We start from the raw sequence: 19,954 nt of genomic DNA, 5'->3' as shown, positions 1-19,954 counted from the left end.
AGGAACATGATGTTTAGACCTAACCCTAAAATTTCCTGCAAAAATTTCTATATTCTTCATTGAGGAATATTTAGTGGGAGTTTCCAAGGCCCTACGATAGATGCTAGTAGACAAAATGTCATTGAATCACGTAGCGGAAGACCATCTTTCCCTGTCCCAAATCAATTTTGACATAAGAGAGAGAACTTTGTTGTGTAAGCCACTGAAAGTTTGAAGTTGGTTGTTATAGCAGAGTGAGTTACCTTGATCAACACAGAAATGGACATTTTGAATTGGGTTGCTACTGTAACAAGATCCCAAGGTATAAGACATTGGCCTAAAGGTTAGGCAGTAGGGAACACGTGTATCATATTGAGATGGCTAGAAATCCATGTGTTGTGATGAATATTTGTAAGACTCTTACCTTTGGCAACTTGGAGGCCATTCCATGTTTCTACCAAGATTTAAGGTTTAAGAAAATAAGTTGTTAGGCCGGGTGCAGTGGCTCATGCCTGTAATCCCAGCACTTTGGGAGGCCAAGGCGGGCAGATCACAAGGTCAGGAGATTGAGGCCATCTTGGCCAACATGGTGAAACCCCGTCTCTACTAAAAAATAAAAAAATTAGCTGGGCGTGGTGGTGTGTGCCTGTAATCCCAGTTACTTAGGAGGCTGACAGGAGAATCGCTTGAACCAGGAAGCCAGAGGTTGCAGCGAGCCGAGATCACACCACTGCACTCCAGCCTGGCAATAGAGCAAGACTCCATCTCAAAAAAAAAAAAAAAAGAAAAGAAAAGAAAAGTTGTTGTAGTGTGTGGTCATTGTAATTGCATTACCTTGCCAAATGTAGTCAAAGAAGAGATGAGTTTAGAAAAGTATTGTTTGGTTTCCAGGAGTGAAAGAAAATAAGAACCAGAAATTCTGAATTGGAAAAAAAAAATGACTGTTTTTGAACTCCCCAAAATAAAAAATGAGCTCTAAGAAGGCTTTGAGCAAAAAAGACCCCATAAGACTTCTAGTTGAGCCAAGTGGCTACACATTGATGTAATGGTCAGATTAAGATATGTGGCTTTCTTCTTGAGCCTGAAAAGTCAGAGTAGCCACCAGTAAATGAAGGGAGAGACAAGGCATTGGGAAAAGAAGCAAATAAAGCAGATTTGAGAATGAGAAAAGAGAATTTTGTGTTTGATTATTGGCATATGTATCTGACTGGAAACTGCTATGATTCTGATGGAATTTCATTGCTAGAGAAACTGTGAATTTGGCCTTAGAAGGCATGTGACTATTGAGCTCTAAAAGCTATCCTCAAGTGGCATACTTCTCAACGCCAACTTCATATGTGGCCAAGGGAGATAACAAGCAAGGAAGACCTATAGGGAGTGAAGCCAGGAGTCATGGAGAACAGCAAAGGACTAGGGAGTTACTCCCAGAGAACAAAATTAGGGCCTTAACAAGGAATTTCTTCCTTCGCAATGTCCATACATCCAGTGGGATTTCAGAATGCTACAGATTAGCAACCACTGAATATTTTTCATTTTTTGCCTTTCTAAATGTGGTTATCCTTTCTGTTTTCCCATGGTAAGTGTTTTGTACAGGGGAAGAGGGGACAGATATCTCATCTTTAAGGCACATGTTGTGGGAACATGGAGAGCCACATCTGCATCTGATGAAGAAGATTATGTATGAACTGGAGATCCTGGATTATGTCCTGGCTGGGACCTTTGGTAATCTTCCTAGTGGAGAGCTTCAGTGCATTCTGTATCTGGGAGGAAGAATTTAAAAAATAAGTATTTAGTGACTTAAATAAGGGATTATGGCAGAAACTAATTAGATTCTCTCTTTGCCCTTCTGGGACATACAGATAGACTCAGGTAGGCCCCATGTATGGAGGCTATGTGACTATTCCTTGTCAATGGAATATGAGCAGAAATCATTTTGAGGTAAAGGTAGCGTTTACTTTCTTTTCCCTTTCAATTATGTCCTCAAAAGTAGATCTCACAAGATTTTTGGAACGTGGTTTCCTAAATGACCATGTACCAAGTGTTCCTTCTCTACTGTGATATTTCTTCTCAACCCCACCCCTAAATTATTATTTAATGAATATTAGGCTTTCATTGTGTTAATGCATTGAGATTTGGGTTATTTGTTATAGCAGTAAACTTACTCTGTTTCATACAGTAAAGCACAAATAAAATCAATATTTTACATTTATAATGTTTTGGTTACTTTTAGAAAATAACATTTCTTGATTATTTACAATGTTTTAGGCACCATGGTAAGCATTTAGCATATTGTCATCTTATTTGCTCTTTATAGTTACTTATTGGTAGTAAATGTTATTCCTATTTTAGTGATTTAGGAATCTGAAGCTGAGAACATTTATAGGTAACTTGTTCTAGTAGCTGCTATTTATTGGATTTGTATTTTACCATAATTTCTTATTTAATTTCATTCTGATAGACAGTGTTTTAAGAACCAGACACAAAGTCTGCTTTACTCACTGCTATTTATCACTGGTAGGTTATAGAATTTGTAGTAGTTGTGAAATAGATATATTTTAAACTTTTGTTATAGTTCAGGGAACATGTGTAGGTTTTTTAATAGGTAAATTAATGTCACAGGGGTTTGTTGTACAGATTGTTTCATCACCCAGGTACTAAGCCTAGTATCTAGTAGTTATTTTTTCTGATTCTGTCTCTTTTCCATCCTCCACCCTCAAGTAGGCCCCAGTGTCTGTCGTTGCCCTCTTTGTGTCCACAGGTTCTCATCATTTAGCTTCCTCTTAAAGTAAGAACATCCAGTATCTGGTTTTCAGTTTCTTTGTTAGTTTGCCTAAGGATAATGGTCTCCAGCTCCATCCATGTTCCTGCAAAGGAACATTCTTTTTTATGGCTGCATAGTATTCCATGGTGTATTTGTACCACATTTTCTTTATCCAGTCTGTCACCGATGGACATTTAGGTTAACTCCATCTCTTTGCTATTGTGGATAGTGCTGCAGTAAACATATGGGTGATGTGTCTTTATGATAGAACAAGTTATATTCCTTTGGGTATATACCCAGTAATGGGGTCTGTGGGTTAAATGGTGGTTCTGTTTTTAGCTCTTTGAGGAATTGCCACACTGCTTTCCACAATGGCTGAACTAATTTACACTTCCACGAAGAGTATGTAAGTGTTCCCTTTTCTCCACAATCTTGGCAGCATCTATTATTTTTTGACTTTTCAATAATAGCCATTCTGACTGGTGTGAGATGGTATCTCATTGTGGTTTTGGTTTGCATTTCCCTAATGATCAGTGAAACTGAGCTTTTTTCATATGCTTGTATGTCTTTTTGAAAAATGTCTGTTCATGTCCCTTGCCCACTTTTTAATAGGGTGGTTTTGTTCTTGCAAATTTGTTTAAGTTCCTTATAGATGCTGGATATTAGACCATCGATGCATAGTTTGCAAAAATTTTCTCCCATTCTGTAGGTTGTCATTTACTCTGTTGATAGTTTCTTTTGCTGTGCAAAAGCTCTTTAGTTTAATTAGATCCCACTTGTCAATTTTTCTTTTGTTGCAATTGCTTTTGGCATCTTGGTCATGGATTCTTTGCCAGCTCCTATATTTAGAATGGCATTGCCTAGGTTGTCTTCCAGGTTTTTATCGCTTTGGGTTTTACATTTCTTTTTATTCTATCTTGAGTTAATTTTTGTATATGGTGTAAGAAACAGGTCCAGTTTCAGTTTTCTGCATATGGCTAGCCAGTTATTGCAGCCCTATTTGTTAAATAGGGAGTCCTTTCCCCAGTGCTTGTTTTTGTTGGCTTTGTGCAAGATCAGATGATTGTAGTTATGCAGCCTTACTTCTGGGTTATTCTGTTCCATTGGTCTATGTTTCTGATTTTGTGGCAGCCCCATGCTGTTTTGGTTACTGTAGCCCTATAATATAGTTTGAAATTGGGTAACATGATGCTTCTAGCCTTGTTCTTTTTGCTTAGATTTGCCTTGGTTACTTTGCCTCTTTTTTTGTTCTGTATGAATTATACAATTACAAAATTATTTTTTCTGGTTTTTGAAGAATATCATTGATAGTCTGATAGGAATAGCATAGAATCTATAAATTGCTTTGGGCAGTATGACCATTTTAACAATATTGATTCTTCCTCTGATGAGCATGGAATGTGTTTCCATTTGTTTATATCATCTCTGATTTCTTTGAGCAGTATTTTGTAATTCTCTTTGTAGAGCTCTTTAACCTCCCTGGTTAGCTGTATTCCTGGGTTTTTTTTTTTTTGGGGGGGGGGAATTGTGAATGGAATTGCATTCCTGATTTGGCGCTCAGCTTGGCTGTTGTTGGTGTATAGGAGTGCTGGTGGTTCTGTATGTTGATATTGTATCCTGAAACTTAACTGAAGTTGTTTATCAGCTGAAGAAACTTTTCGGCCAAAACCATGGTATTTTCTAGATGTAGAGTCATGTCATCTGCAAACGGGGATAGTTTGACTATAGAATAAATATTGAATAAATGTGTTTGTGACATTAGTATAGAGTACTATACCAGGTGCTGTAATGGGATATACAAATTATGAAACTCATCTCCCAAGGAACTCCCAATTAAATGGGAGGTTATATTAAGTCCTGTGATTATAATAATTATAAAATACTAAGAGTATATTGGGAGAATTTAAGTTTGCCTAGGAATAGTTCGTAAAGATTTTCTTGGAGGTAAAAATTTTGCATGATTATAACAGCTGTGCTAGTTTTTAAACACAGTCCTAAAGTTATTTTGTACCCCCTCTATCAAGATGTATACCCTTTTCTTCTTTCCTTAAATCTGGGTGGTCTCGAAAATGTTTGGAATAAATGAATACATACTTCTGAGGCTGGGTCATAAATGGTGATCCAGGTGTATTCCTTTTTCTTGGAATACTTGCACTTAGATCCCTGAGTCTGCAATGTAAGAAGTCTGACAACTCTGAGGTCCTCATTCTTTGAAGAAATCAAGCAATTTGAAAAGGTCAAGGGTTGGTACTGTTTGGCAGACATATCCTTTTGAGTCTCCTAGCCCAGGTGCCAGGCGTATGAGTGGACAAGACTTCAGATGATTGCAGCCTCCAACTGTTGCATCATCTTCAGTCTCCAGGTTGTCCTAACTGAGGCCCCAGACATTGTAGAGCAAAGACAAGCCATCCCCTCTTTGTGCTGTCTGAATTCCTAATCCCCAGACTCCATGACCATGATTACATGGTCCTTAGTTTAAGCTATGTTTGGGGTTAATTTATTATGTAGCAACAGTAACTGGAACACAAGTGGGACTTGAACACATGCTAAAGACAAAAGGCATTTGCACTGCTTCAGCAAAAGTCCTGAAGTAGTATGTTAAGTTGCTTAAACTTAGTATTTATTTTGGATTTGGAAGGTTGTTAGGTTGTAACAGAAGAGAATTCTGGAAAGGCATTAGGGGCCAATTGTTTATGGCTTCTAATATTTCATTAATAGGTCTAAACATCTTCCTTTGTGCCATGGGCCATAAAGATTTTTTGAACACAGAGGAACATGTAGAAAATGACTATGGAATGCTCTTGCTTTCTTTTACATCATCTCAGCCTCCTGGAATATGTTTAAAGTTTATTTATACTTATATATGTTCACTCAGCAAACATTTGTCAGACACATACATTCTGCCAGAAGCATAGTTCTTGTAATGTGAAAATATTTATTGTTTTCTTCATGAAATTATTTCTAATAAGAAAGCCAGCCATCATGTTAATTTTCTTTCTTTCTTCTCTATTTTATTTTATTTTATTTTATTTTATTTTATTTTATTTTATTTTATTTTGAGATAGTGTCTCACTTTGTCACCCAGGCTGGAATACAGTTGTACAGCCTCGGTTCACTGTAACCTCCACTTTTCGGGCTCAAGCAATCCTCCTACCTTAGCCTCGCAGGTACCAGGGACCACAGGTGCACACCACCAGCTTGGCTAGTTTTTGCGTTTTTTTGTTTTTTTTTTTTTGTAGAGACAAGGTTTTACCATGTTGCCCAGGCTGGTCTTAAACTCCTGGGCTCAAGCTATATGCCCCCTTGTGCCTCCCAAAGTGCTGGGATTACAGGTATGAGCCACCATACCTGACCTATTATGTTATTTTTATTTCTAAATAGGGCACTAAAAATTATTTTGGCTGTGTGCATATATTAAGTAATTGTATTGAATGTGTAGAGCATAAATGCAGTAGAAAAGGCTTGAAGGTGAAATCAATATCAGGAAATTTTATTTAGTGAGGATAGATATCTCTATGCATTTGTCAAAACTCATTTGTTAATATCTGCAAAAATGTCTGCCGCAAATTTGATTAAGATTGCACTGAATCTGTCAATCAGTTTAGGGAGACATGACATCTTAATGATACTGATCTACCAATCTATGAACCCAGAATTTGTCTCCATTTGCTGTTTTAATATAGATATAGTAGTAATTAGTATTAGAGGTATAATTAATATTCATAAGATAATTTTTGGACAAACCATTTTGGCTTCCTTCCCAGAAGATTAGAAACTAAATAATTCTTATGTCTGTATACAATTCCTATTAGAAGTTAGATGATTCCCAATTAATTGCTTTCAACAAAATTAAAGGAGGATCTAATTAGGTGTGAGCTGATGTAAGAGAGCACCTGCCTTACTCAATTTATTTTTTTGTTTTCTCACTTCCCAAGCACAGCACAGGGCTATGTATTTGAAATATAGCTGTTGATTCCTTTGAAGAAAGGAGAGAAAATTGCATGCAGTTAACAACAAAACCATTTTTCTGAATGCTGCTTATCACCAAGAAAGTAGTAACAACAAAGGAGCAAGAAATAGTATTCCGTGGGAAACATAACTCTTTTAGCCCGTGGTCAACTTGTTTGGATACTATCTGCATTGGTGCAGGTGGAAAGGAATTCCTGTTTTGATAGCTGAATTAAACTAGGTAAGAAAACAAGCAGGAAAATAAACATGTATTCATATAAAATTATTAGCAAATATAGTTTGAAATGAAGTTATTTCCCCTACATGTTTTAAACAGATGAAATGTTTGTAACTCTCTAAATTTACTATCTTTTATTTTGTTGAGCATTCCTTTTTCCACAAATCAAGTTTATAAATTATTAAAACTGCCAAAATGTACTGTTTCTCATTTTCAGTATAAACAACAGTATTTTCTTTAGGACTTTGAAGGTTAGTACTGTAGTTTCATCTAATGCCAGAGTCATCAGAGTTTTTAACCAGTGTGTGATGTACCACTACAGATTATTTTTCTTCAGCATGTGTTCTTGGGATTAGAACATACTGTAAAACGGTCAGGGACTGAAACAGATTGATATTCTATGGTGACTTTTGTAAAAAATGTGATGTCTGCTTTTGCTGTTCAAGAAGGCGGAATCGTCTTCTCTTGCAGGGAAGAGAGGAAGAGGGGTTGTTGTTAGTGATGTAAGCATCTGTGTTTGAATTTTACAAAATGTTAGCTTTTTGATTAATTTATCCAGCAGTTATTTGAATGCCAAATTTGTGTGCAGTATATTTCTCCCAACTTCTGTATTGGGTATTCTCTATATGGTAGTAGGTAAAATTGATATAATGGTTGACTTTCATGAAGGTCGTCTAGTTAGGAAGATAGCCAAAGAACTGGCAAACAAACAAGTGTATGTTTAATCAAATTATTTTCTAAAGTTTGTCACCAGTGTGCTGTGGAGTCACCAAAATCAAGTTTTATTTATAATTCAACTTCTTAGAAATTTGCTAAACACCATTTATACCAAATAGTATCAGACACTTCTAATAGTAATACTGAATGCTAACCTTTATTGAGTGCTTATGTTCTTTTAACATTATTTTATTTAATGCAAATATAATGTTATAAAGTATACTTTTATTCTTGCCATTTTGCAAGTGAGAAAAAAGACACTCAGAGGTTAAGCAACTTGCCTAACCTTGTAACTTGCTTAGCCTCATAATTTGCATGACGTATCTAGTGGTAGAACTGGTTTTTGTATTGAGTTAGTAACAGCAGATCTTGAGCCCTTAACCACTTTCGTATTCTGTTCTGTATTATTTAGCACTGTGTTGGGCCTTGTAGGGATATAAAAGAAACATGACCAAAAATCCCTATCTCCTAAGGTGTTTTCAGTCTTATTCCCTTAGATAAAGACTGTATATTTAGCTGCTAGATGATGTTAATAGATAAAATCCTAAAAGTATAGTCAAATGACATACTTTGGCATGAAAGAATTTTTTAGATAGAAAATAGAGAAACTGTCAGGTAGAACTATTGGGAAAGACTTCATGGAGGAGAACTGACCCTTAAGAAGATGGTTAAGATATAGATGGGGAGGTGGACTTTGGAGGCAATGGAGGGATGTTGATGAGATAACAGCAGTAGAAAAGGACGCATTGCAGGAATTATCATGGCTCCTTTAGAAGACTGTGAAGATAAGACCAGCCTAACAGAGGAAACAGTTTTGCCCATTCATTATTTGAACCTTCTTTTGAGAGCCAGATACTTTGTCAGTAAATAGTAAAGCATAATATGTGAAAAACACTTCAAACTAATTATGTAGAATCATCAATTCCAGCTAGTAAGGACTCTATATTTAATTTTTAAATTATGGTAAAATAAAATATACATTCACATAAAAGTTACCATTTTAACTGTTTTAAGTGTATCATTCAGAGGCATTAAGTACATTCACATTGTTGTGCAACCATTGTTGCTATTCATCTCCAGAACTTTTTCATCATCTGAAACTGAACCACTGTATTTATTTAAAAAAAAAAACAAAAAATTCCCCATTTCGTTTGCCCCCAATTCCTGGTAATCTCTGTTCCTTTGTGTGTCTCTATGAATTTACCTATTTTAGGTACCCCTTATAAGTGGAATCATGATTTGACCTCTTGTGTCTTACTTATTTCACTTAGGTGTATTAACTTCAAGGGTCATCCATGGTGTAGCAAGTAACAGAATTTCTTTCCTTTTTAAAGATGAATAATATTCCAGTGTATGATTGTAGTACATCTTATTTAATCTGTTCATCTGTTGATAGACAGTGGATTACTTTCACTTTTTGGCTGTTGTCAATAGTACTGCCATAAGCATGTATGTACAAATATCTGTCTGAATTTCTGGCATCAGTTCTTTTGGGTATATACCCAGAAGTAAAATTGTTGGATTATATGAAATTTTGTGTTTAATTTTTCAATATCTATTTACTAAATATAATATTTTATTCCCACCTGTTTAATATTGCTTCTATCTATTCTTTTTCATTCCTGCATTCATTATATATTGTAGGTAGACCAGATTACAGATTATATGCCCCATATTTTCCAGCCTTCTGTTGCTTTAGTCATCTGGCTTGTTCCCTTTGCCTTCCTCTTTGCTCCTTGATCTGTCAACACATGGACCATTTATCAGGATCTAAATACTGTTCCTCTGGTACATAATAGAGTTAAACAGTGACAGTAAATTAGAAAATCAAAATATAATTGAACATGAAACTCAAAACAAAAGATTAACAAATTAGGTATACCCTAAAGAAGCCTATGAAAAAAAGAGAAAACAATAATATACAGCATTAGGGTTGAGCAAAGCAGTATAACCACAGATTTAGATAATACCAAAAATAATAAAGAAAACATTTTGTACAGTTTTAAACATACACAGTTATTAAATCTAGATGAGAAAATACATTTTAAAATAAAATATAAAGCATCAGAATGAAACTTAAGAAGAGAGAGAAAACTAAACAAACTGATAACAATGGATGAAGTGAAAAAGACTATTAATAACCAAGTGACCAAGATTAACATCACCAGTAATAAGTCATGTGGATAGAATGTACCTTCTAATATGATACAGTGCAAAGGTCACTTCACTTCTGTGGTATACTTCCCCTAAATCCTTAACACAGTCTAGGCATGAGAACACAGAAAATAAACCCAAATTTTGGAACATTCTACAAAATGTCTGACTCATATTTTTCAAAATTGTCGTTTATGGGAAAAAAAGAAAAAAAAAGATTGAGAAATTTTCACAGACCAGAGGAGTACAACTCAAGAGTCATAGCACTAAATGCAGTATGGTGTCCTGGAACAGACAAGGACATTAGTGGACCGGGGAAATCTGGATAGAGTCCGTAGCTTAGTTAATAGTATTATACTAATGCTAACTTCTTAGTTCAGACAACTGTACCGTGTCTCTAAGATGTTAACATAAGAGGAAGCTGGATGAAGGATATATGGGAGCTCTATACTATATTTACCACTTTTCTTTAAATCTAGAGTTGTTAAAGATCTGCCACACACACAAAAGGCAGCAGGCCATGTCGTTTTATAGACTTACTGCCCTTCTTATGTAGTTTATTATCTAGTAACTGAAAATTCTTAAATTACTATGAAAACTATTTCAAAATATTAAAAATATAGAAAGCATCTCACTGTGTTATATGAAGGCGGCCTTACTTTAGTACAAAAAAACTTAATCAAGATACCAAAAAAGAGAAAATATGGATGCAAAAATTCTAAGCAAAGTATTAGAAAATTGAATCTCATAGTCTGTTGAGAGAGTAATATGCTATGTAGTTTTTATTCGAGATATGTTTCATTATAAGGAAATGAATCAATATAACTCATTGCATATTGAAAGAGTAAAACTGCATAATCATACTATTCATGGTAAAATTCTAAGTAGAATTTTTTTTTAATCTATGGAAAATAGATGAGTATATACTTTTTTGTTTTTACAATGCAGAGATGGAGGTGACCTTCCTCAGTTAATGAGAAAGCCCAGGTGCTTTAAAGGAATAACATTGATGGATCTATCTACAAATAAATTAACTGTCAGGTAATTTTCACGCATTAGAAGAATGATTCTCGTAAAAATATAGAATGAACATGTGTCAAAAACTCATTCAACATTCTAACTGAACTAGGACCAGTAAGATAATACAACTTGATGTTAGAGAATTTGAATAATAGAGACTTATACAGTCTATATTATTAATCTCTCTTACATAGTCTCTCTTAAATAGTCCATCTTTCCAGTACAATTGAAAAATGATGCTTGAGAATAATATTGATTAGATACAAATTTGGTTGATTTTCTAAAAAGTTATGAAACCGTAACCTTTGAGCTTAAGCTTTCTCTAGGACAGAAACGTGTAAGTTATGTGGAACTTCATAGCATTTAGACTCTAATCAGATAGTAAGTAGGAAGGTTAAATACAGGTATATTTTCTTTAGGAATAAGTAATCCTTTGGTGGGCTTCTTAAAACAGTTTCATAGTATGCCACTGAAAGGATAAATTTTCTTAGAATGAGTGTACTGTGGTAGATATCATCAACCAAGTTAAAAGATAAAAAGGTTGATTACCTTGATCAAAAAGCACCCTACAACTTAATAGTAAAACAAAAACAAAAACAAAGTTACAAACTGTCAGTTCTCTGAAGAAATACATAATGCCAGAAACCATGAGAAGCTGCCTCCAACCTCAGTCATAATTTTTAAAAGACAATCTAAAATAAAAGTGAATGAAGATTTTGGCTATCAGATTGGCCAAACTAAAGAATGTTTATATAACTATTAGTAGCAGTGTTAGGCTGTTCATATGCACACTTCAGTAGTGTTATACTTGTTATAAGTATATTCAGTGGTACTTCTTGCAGTAGCAAAATACTGAAAACCTTCTCAGTAGTCTTGGTGTTAGGTAAATACACACTGTGTTTTAGTGTATAAAAGAATGAGATTGTTCAGTGAGTAAAACAAGAAGTGGACAAATATACATTTTTATTTTAAAAAGCTATTACATGTGTATATTTATACCTAGGTCTGAATAGTATAGATAATATATAAGGTTATTTATGTTAGTGGAGGTAAGGAAAATATTTTTCTTTCCTTTTTTTTGTAAGGAAGACTTTATAGTCAAGACTAGGGTAGAGAGATTAAACTCGACTCTGAATACGACGGGAACTAGTGGAGATCTATAACCGTTAAGCACTGTTAGGAAGTAGATTTCTCTCTCTTTTTTCAAATAGGGATAAGTGATTTTAATTTTTGTATTTAAAAAAATAGTTTTAAAAATACGAATACAAAAACTTAAATATCACATTCTCTTGGTAGATTTCTTATTGTGGGGATTTATAAAACCACCCAGATATCAGGGAAATCCTTCAGTTTTTCCTAATAATGTTAAAGACAGATAAAGTAGAACAAGTAATTAGAGTATACAATACAAAGTGTCTGCCATAAATAAACTACTTAGAGAGGAGGAATGAATATTTTGTACTCAAATAAATTGCACATATTTGTGAGCTGAGCCTTATGTTTCCCTTCTTATTCTGGTTTCTCTTTGTCGAACTCTTCTTCCCTGACTTTCTCTTTCAGAGGTAAGCATACATGTATTCATTTGGTTTTGTGGTGTTTTGCGACACTCTAAGCGTGATGTTTCCTTCAGTAGGGAAAAATCAGAAGGGTTTTCTATAGTTGAGCCAGGTGATTGGAGTGGTGAAACCAAGCAGGGAGAGGTAAAGCCAAAGTAAGAGCTGCCTATGTGGTGACTCATGAAATGGTTAAGGTTGGAATAGCTTTTGGCAGAAAGCAGAAGAAAAATGAAGCCAAGGTATGGGTGTGTGTGTGTGTGTGTGTGTGTGTATATGTATAACTGGATGCTGTATAAGCTATGCGTATTTCTGAGAGCAGATACTAATATAATTTAACCTTTGATGACTAAGGCTATTTTATAGAGTTTCAATTCTTGTAATCTGTAATAAATGATGCATACAAGTAATACGTAAGAGTGTAGGTATGAAGGGCTGACCTAGCCTACTGTGCGTGCTGAGACTCCCATGTCTCCATCTTCACCTCCAATATAAATGCACTTGTTATAAATTGGAAAACCACTTAGTTGAATTTGCTAGAACTATATGTAAGCTAATAGTATCTAATAAGTCAGTGAGTGTCAAAGGATTCCATGAGGAAAATCAAGTGCCTTTTAGTAAAGATTTGTGATATCTAATTTTACTTTTTTACAGTTTGCTTGTTTGGCCAACTTTTAGGACCTTGGCTGTATGCCACATAATTGAGGGTGTTGAACAAGTGAGATGTTGGAAAAGTCTCATATTTCAAATATTAACCAAGTTTTTAGGGCCTGTTCTGAGCTCTAGCTCTACACTCTAAAATACATAAATGTACACTAGGCCCCCCTTATCTGAGGGATGTATATTCTGAGACTCCCAGCCTGAAACTGTGGACAGGACCCAATCTATCACTATTGGTTGGAATACATTTTTGTTCCTGTCTTCCACCCACAAATTTAATGCCCTTTTTCATCTTAACTAAACACTTACCATATACTTTGGCTGAGATGTGACAGCAAAACTAGCATGAATTTCTTTTTCCTTCTTCACAATTTCAGGGTAGAAGATTTATTCTTACCATAGGTCATAGCAACCTAAGCATATGATTTTTTTCTTTCTTTATTCACTTGAGAATTTTCACTTTTACACTTAAAGGAAGCACTTTATGGCTTCTCTTTGGCATATCTGAATTGCCAGCATCACTCACTACTCTTGTACTTTGGGGCCATCATTAAGTAAAATAAGGGTTACTTGAACACAAACCCTGTGTGATACTTTAGCAGTCATTATAACCAAGACAGAACTAACTGACTAACACGTAGGCAGGTAGCATACACATTGTAGATTTACTGGACAAAGCGGTGATTTATGCCCCAAGCTGGATAGAGCGGTGACAGATTTCACCACACTACGCAGGTTGGTGTGAAATTTAAAACTTACGAATTATTTATTTCTAGAATTTTCCATTTAATATTTTCAGATCTGAATCCACAAAAAGTGAAACTGTGGATAAAAGAGGATAACTGTAATTTATTCTACAGGTTCCCAAGTAAATGCTTAACTTGTACAAAAGCATATTTTTATATCAATGTCGGTTGTTTTTGTTTCTAAAAATCGTCAGTCTTAAGTGAAATAGGGGATCAGCTGCTAGTCACATGTAGAATTGGCTGTGAGAATACCAGCCCTGTGTACCTCTGCCTTGTAGCTAAGTCTTAAGGCTTTACCCCCTCCTCCTTACCATATGGTGGTGAGAGGGGGATATATCTTATCTTTAACAATGTTAAGCCTTCATACATAAATATCCCTAGGAGAAATAAAAAATGTTCCTCAAGTCATATTAAATCCTATCTTAAGAATAGAACTGGATTGACAGTATATAGGAAAAGGAGAGATTGGAGAGATTTCAAAGAGGGAAGCAGGCTGAGTCTTAGGTGGAAGAAGCAAACCAGTCTTACTTGAAAGTTTTGGCTATCATCTAATTGTATTTCAACCATTGTTTCTCTATGCATTATCTTCTAAGTGCTGATCCCATATTTCTGACTGGATGTTATTATGTGGATGTTGCTTAACATCACTAATCATTAGAGAAATGCAAATTAAAACCACAGTTAAATGCCACCCCACACCCATTAGTTTGGTTACTATTTAAAAAAAAAAAAAAAAAGGCTGGTGATGGTGGCTCATGCCTGTAATCCCAGCACTTTGCGAGGCTGAGGCAGGTGGATCACTTGAGGTCAGGAGTTCAAGACCAGCCTGGCCAACATGGCGAAACTCCACCTCTACCAAAATATAAAAAATTAGTTGTGCGTGGTGGTGCATGCCTTGTAGTCCCAGCCACTTGAGAGGCTGACACAGGAGAATCGCTTGAACCAGGGAGGTAGAGGTTGCAGTGAGCTGAGATTGTGCACTCTAGCCTGGGTGACAGACGAGACTCTGTCTCACAAAAACAGAAAAAAACAAAAACAAAAAAACAAAGAAAACCCAGAAAATAGCAAGTGTTAGTGAGGATGTGGATTAAGTTAGACCCCGTTTGTCCTATTAGTGGGAATGTAAAATGGTACAGCTATGTGGGAAACGTATGAAGGGTCCTTAAAAAATTAAAAATAGAATTAAAAAAATTATATTTACTATATGATCCGAAAATTTCACTTTTGGGTGTACTTCCAGAAGAACTTAAAGCAGGATTGCAAAGATATTTGCACATCCATATGCATTGCAGCATTTTTCACTGCAGCCAAGTAATAGAAGCAACTCAGTTGTCTATCAGTAGATGAATGATAAAGAAAATGTGGTATATACATTCAATAGAATATTATCCAGCCTTAAAAAAAGAAGAAAATCCTGTTACATGCTATATAACGTGGATAAACCTTGAGAACATTATGCTGTGTGAAACATTTTGGTCATGAAAAAACAAATACTTAATTTCATTTATAACAGGTATCTAAAGTAGTCAAACTCAAAGAATCAGGAAGTAGAGTGGATTTCCAGGGGCTGGGGAAAGGAAAATGGAGAGGTGTTCAGTGCATATAGAGTTGCAGTTTTGCAGGATGAAAAAGCTCTAGAGATCTGTCGCACAGCAGTGTGCATATAGTTAGCATTACCGAACTGTCCATTTACAAATAGATAAGATGGTAAATTTTATGTTTTTACCACAATTTAAAAATTTAAGATACTGATTCTAAGGCCCTACTTCCAAGATTTATACAATTTGAGATGGAGTCCTGGTATTGCAAAATTTAATAACTCTCCCTGGTGATTCCACAGCCCAGAGCTGAGAAACACTGAAATAAACACAAAAACATAAGTAATTGTAACCACAAGGTACTACATAGGTGATTTTTATATGACCCTATAAATAATTTTATTCTAGGAGATTAATATTATTTGGCTCACATACTGTCAGACTCCAATTTGCTAAGCAATGATTTATTTTAGCCATCAGAGTTTAAATCAGAGAATCCTTTTAATAAAAAAAGGAATATGTAAAAACAGACATGTCAGGTTCTCTTATCAATGATTTTGACCAATGTATACAGGATAACACCATATCACTTGGTTAAGAACTTTTGAACCTATTTTGGCCTTGCAGTGGCCTATGTACAGTTAAATGAACGTTTATTTAACATAAACTTTTGCTTTATTTGAGAGATTAAGTACAGTTCAACTAGAATAGTATTTGTTGCTTATGCCTTTATTGTTTTTATCTGTATATATCTTTAAATTTTTTCTGGATTTTTCTAAATGAAATTTGTCTCTACTTTGTTCTTTATGCTAGTTAGTATTTATTTACACATGAGAATCATAAATGGTGAATATAGTCAATGGAAAAAACAAGCGGAACAGGGAGTACTGAGACAATTTTTTAAATGTAAAGTTTTAGACTACATGGTACAAATTGAAGACAGATAAAGTGGCAGACTTGGTAAAATATATTAATTAATAATACAACTACCATTTAAGTATTTTCAATTGGGAGTTTCTGTCTTAAATATGTGATCCTATAAAACTATTTTTTTCAAACATTGTTCTACCCTGAACATTGCAAAATATCTACTGGCAGGATATGAACTTGGAACAGCAGATAGTTCTTTTTTTAGTAGCCTTTTTCCTGCAGATGTGACTTTAACAGAGGAAGATGCTGAGTGGTTTTTTTGTTTGTTTGTTTAGTTTTGTTGGGCTTTTTTTTTTTTTGTGTGCTTTAGCAGGTAATCAGCAGAACTAAAGACTATAGTCATTTGCTGAATGAACCCTAGTTAATTTAGAGATAGAAGGTGTATACCATTTTAAAATGTTTGTGATTTTCTAGTGTTCTTTTTAAATTGCTTGTTTTCTTTGAAATTCCTCTAGGGAAATTTTAGAAATAAATTTTAACTTGTTCAATTATGTCATCCCTGATTTGGTGGGGGAACAGGTACATTTAATCCATCTTATAAAATTAGAGATGGAAAATTGATGGTAGCAATTTTTATATCTGATTATCACATGACATTAGAAAGGTGATATATGGTACAACCAAATATTATTTATTATAGAATTTAAATTCTTTTAAAATATTTTCTGTTTGTATATGTTAGAAATTTATACCTTCTGGTCATATTTTAAGATTTGATACTAAGCCAGAATTAAATTTCTTTGGGCTAATTTGATAATATTTCTTTATAATTTTAAAATAAAGATTAATACCCTGTTGAATTTGACCCTGACTTACCTACACATGTGTATGCTTACGGATCTTACTCTGCCTGACACTTGACTTTTTGCATTTTTTCTTTGTTGTACTTTAGTCCCTGTCGTAATCTGGAATGCAAAAGGAACTTCCGGGAAGGACATAGTATTACTTCAAAAATGTACAAATAGGAATAGAGTCATCAGTCAGTGACTAAGGATAGCTGAACTCAATTTGCTGATGTTTAAATTGTCTAATGTCCTGTCATTCAGAGAGAACAACATTTGGCCTTCAATGTCTGAGATTGTGGGTGAGGTGAAAGGAAAGGTGAATTCTAATAATGAATCAAGGCAGGAACTGAAGGAGGCTTTGTTTGTTTCTTTAACTTGTTTTGTAATAAGATCAGTTGTTACAGTGAATAACCAAGTTGTAGTGACATGAAGAATTGCACGTTGCTTGTGAGATGCAGAATGACATTATAGAAACTGCCAAAATTCTTTTCATTTATCATGAATTCTAGAAAAAGAACTTTTGACCAGAAGTATCACATTCTTTGTTTTAACAAAAAACTAAACAGTATTAATTCTTTAGGGAATACAGCATTCCAGCTTTACTTGAAATCCCAAATGGAGTCATATTGCATGGGTATAATCAGAAAAAAAAAAAAAAAAAAAAAGCCAGCAACATAGAAATAGCACCCAAGAGAGATTCTTAAGGCTGCTTACCAAGTTCAAATGTCTTTGTGTCTCTAAGCAAATCTATAACCAATCCTCCCCATTTCCTCTGCTCCCAATAATCACACCTAATTTGTATTGATGTGAACTTTAACTTGAAAGTTCATAAACTTTCAGCTTGATCAGGAAAGAGGAATGTCAGTGGATTAACATGCAATAAACAGAAATGTATAATGGGCCCTGTTTGTGATTTTAATTTTATATTAAGCTAGCTGAAAAGCAAAATAGGATACGAGGTTTGATACATATCTTTTGTTTTGCTCCTTCATATATCAGTACTATGAAAGAAAAAAATCACTAAGTTGGGTTTTTTCTAACTTGAAATATTTAACTCTTTGATCTGGGCACTTCACTTAATTTCTCTGAGGTTTAGTTTTCTGTCTTTAAAATCTCTTTTCAATAGAATTTCCTCTAGTGAAAAAGAGAAATAATCAATACTGTTTTTGATATTCAACATAAATTTGGAAAAAGTAATAGTTTTGAAACAAAGAATAGACAAATGCCATTGGTAACTTACATAGTAGTGTCTTTAGTTGTAAATAGGAGCCCAAAATGAAGTAGATAAAGACTTGAATTGGGCCTGAAGGCTGGGCAGGGTTTTTCCTCCTAGTAAGAGGATGACACAGGAAGTGAGGACCACCACAGAGTTGTAAGAAACATGGGGACTTACTTAAAGAGACTGATCTGCCTAAAGCAGAGAACTCATGGGGTGGGGAATTGTGGAATTTGAAAAAAAGGCAATTACAGTTGCACAAACTGATGAAGCCAGATAATAGAGGGCCTTGAAAGTTGTGTAGAAGTTTATATTTAAATTAGGAAGCAATGAGAAACCATTATAGATTCTTGAACAGGGAAATAATATGACGAAAGCTATGTTTTAGAAAAATAATATATCAGTTATTTTTGAAAAATTTAGAAGAGAATATCTTGAGTTTTTTCTGATGCATAAACCCTCTCCTAGCATTGTAATTGAGCAACCAGTTCCTAAAGATTTCATGTTTTTCACTGTATTTAATGAAATGCCTTACCTGGCATGTGACAGTCAACTTTATATGGATAGTCTTACTTTCTGTTTCGGAACAGTATCACAGTATAATCTTTTTTAGAAAATTAGACAACCAGGGATTAATGAATTAAAATTCAGTCACAGTGATGTACAAATGCAAATACATCAACCAAAGTAATATTCAGCTGAACAAATATTTTATGTGCACAATTGTGTTTGTAGTAGTATTATAACTTACTTTTCTACATGATCACCAGAACGTTTCTTTTGACATTAATTGAAAGATACATCCTGATTGTGGAAACATTAAAGTGTGAAAGATAGGTTTTAGGTTTGGGGTTATATAGAGTTTTTATAATGCCTGTAGCATTATGAGTGTTGTAAATTAGGAGTGCCAATTTGTGTTATATGTTAGCAATTGAAGAAGTAAAATAGGTGGAAAAAGTTGCAGGATGTAATATCTAGAATTTAGCAGAAAACAAGAAAGAATAGTTACCGGTATGAGAATATCAAATATATGTACTCCAAATGAACAGTAAGTGGGAATGTAATGTATTTCTATGTATGCACATGAGCCAATAGGTTTGAATCTCAGTCCTTCATGTCTCAAATGGGAACACTAAACTGCTGTAACCTTTCTTCCCAGGGTGGTTGTAAGGAATAAGTAGAAGACATTTTTTTTTTTAATTTACTTAAAGGATTATCTAAATTCTTAACATACAACTTGAATGTATTTAATATCATTTTTATCACTATTACTTCTAAAAATACACACAACATATTGTAGTCCTTTGTTAAAAAGATGATTTATAGAAAAGGTTAGAATTATCAGTACTTGGAAGAGTAGTATATGTATCTGGTACGATTTGAATATATTGTTCAGAGAAAAACATCTAAAAGAATGTTAAGTTGTTCACTGAGGCCAGGAATTTCATTAACAATGATGAAGTCATTCATATCAAAATCAAAAATACTGTAAAATAAGCAAAAAAATACGCATAAGTAAACAATTCATACGAACTTGCTTTGCATATGAACCTCTTTCTTATATTCCTGGTCTGGAACTAGTGAGAGCTCCTGGAACCTGGCAGAGCAAATGTGCAAATGAAACTGCCCTGTAGATGGGTTTTTATAGCTCCAGGCACACAGAATAAAGTGACCTTTGCTGATGGTTATAGACATTGTAATCCACAGGA

At 34.4% G+C, this 19,954-nt stretch overlaps 1 protein-coding gene across 2 annotated transcripts in view; it reads left to right on the top strand.

Moving 5' to 3' along the window:
- Window positions 1–19,954, top strand: part of SBF2 (SET binding factor 2) — a 479,501-nt gene that overhangs the window by 116,023 nt on the left and 343,524 nt on the right. The gene's annotated exons all lie outside the window — the stretch shown is intronic.

Source organism: Sapajus apella, unplaced genomic scaffold (assembly GCF_009761245.1).
Source record: "Sapajus apella isolate SASKATOON/1434 unplaced genomic scaffold, GSC_monkey_1.0 scaffold47, whole genome shotgun sequence".
In the NCBI taxonomy this organism is placed as follows: domain Eukaryota; kingdom Metazoa; phylum Chordata; class Mammalia; order Primates; family Cebidae; genus Sapajus; species Sapajus apella.
This window is presented reverse-complemented; position numbering and strand designations above follow the sequence as displayed.